Below are 2,005 nucleotides of genomic sequence, written 5' to 3'. Positions count from 1 at the left end.
TTAAAGCTATATTTATTAAAAATATTTTATTGTTTGTCGTTTGCGCAACATGTAGGCTACATTTCCTAATAATTTTGTGTTCATATAACAACAATTTTGTTATAATTTCATTTGCATTTCTTTACCTCACATAGGTCCATAGGCTTCTCATGTATTGTGGTTTGAAATAAATAATTAAATTGCCAGTCTTCAAAATTAAGAAGGATTGCCGGATGCTTATCCCAACACTATTCATGAACTGACAAATCGCAACTCTTAAAAAATGTAATAAATTTAGAAAACATGAGCCATGACAACAATTGCAAGTGCCAATTGGAATCCTAAAACATGCGGGAAAATTAGGAGTTTTACCAATTTGAAAGATCAATAATGGACGTTTGGTGTACATTAGAAGCGGTCGTAAATTCATACTGGTTAACTATAGAACAAAAATAAGCATACTATTGGCTTATTGGAAAAAATTGCTATTAAAATGAGGTGTCACGTGCTATGGTTTTCATTTTTCAAAACTTCAGTTTATTTCAAAATTCCGGATTTCAAGATGGCTGCCGTCAAAGTTACCCTTACCGTACCACTTCCTTCTAGACATAATATGTATTACCGAAGCTTTTATCCACTTATTATCATTAATACGCGGGTTAGAAGCGGAAGTAAGGGACTTATGCACATAGTAAGTATAAACAATTAATATGCCTGTAACTTTACCCCAAACGTGCGTATCTTAAAACTAAGTTCACCATTGTTTTCCTCATTAAATTCTAGCCCGAAATTATGTGTTATATATTATCATATTCCCATTTAAAACACTTGACCTTAATTCAAAATGGCGGATTTCAAGATGGCTGCCGTCAAGGTTATACCTACCATACGACTTCTCTCTAGGTCTTATATGTATCTACGTAATTGTTCTTTCATTAACACACCGTTTACAAAGGGTAGTAAGGTACTTCTGCAGTAATATCTAATAACCACATCACAACTATTAGTGGGTGGTGAGTGACCCAGTGCGACCCACCACCCATCATGACCCACCGACCTACTGCTCATTGCATTATAGGCAAAATCTTTTGAAGAGCATATTGTTTCACCCTCGACCCTAGCCATAGAAACTAAAACACGTTTTTGATTGATTGCAGTTTGCGATTGTCCAAACCTTCTGGTGTATGTATTTTTATTAAAGTAGTAATAGAAGAAAATTGTCACTTTGTTGGAATTAAAGAAGAAGAGAATTGAAGAATCTGTTGAGGTTAAATTTATATCATGGCAGTCGAGGTGGAACGAAACGAGCCCTGCCGGGCTTCTAACCCGTTCCTACTAGTACTATTACTACTCTTACTACTACTACCACTAATAATAATAATAATAATAATAATAATAATAATAATAATAATAATAATAATAATAATAATAATAATAATAATACTGTGGATTTGTATAGCGAAACTGCACATGTAACGCAAGTAAATCACTTTTTGAATATTATTTTCATCTTATTTTAATGAAAAAAAAGTGTTAAGAAAATTTAAAAAATAAAATATAGAAATAAAAAACTTTTCTTGACCCGGGTTTGAACCCACATCGAAAGCAATTATAATTACTAGCTCATTGCGTTAGTAAACTCGGCTACAAAGACCACCAGTAACAGGTAGTTGATTTCTGCTATGTTTATGCTACGTGGAGAGAAACGGATAACCCCAAAATAACCAGAACCGCGTATTTAGCTCCTATGAGTAGGGTCGAGTGATTTAAAAAAATATGCTCCTGAACACTGGTGAATTTGTCTACGTTTACTTTCAAGGCCTCCATTTCCCTTTTTCATTTGTTTCTGTATACTTACCTGAGATGAGTATCTCTAAATGATCAAAGAATTTGAGGCATTTTTGGGTATTGATATTTGTAATTGTAATAATAGCAATAGGATTTATACTACTACTTGGCTTTCGAGACACACAGCCTGTGAGTTTTTACAGAAGCTAACTACTGGAAAAATACATTTTTGAATCAC

Source organism: Thermobia domestica, chromosome 3 (genome assembly GCF_964235325.1).
Source record: "Thermobia domestica chromosome 3, izTheDome1.hap1.1, whole genome shotgun sequence".
Taxonomy (NCBI): domain Eukaryota; kingdom Metazoa; phylum Arthropoda; class Insecta; order Zygentoma; family Lepismatidae; genus Thermobia; species Thermobia domestica.
This window is presented reverse-complemented; position numbering follows the sequence as displayed.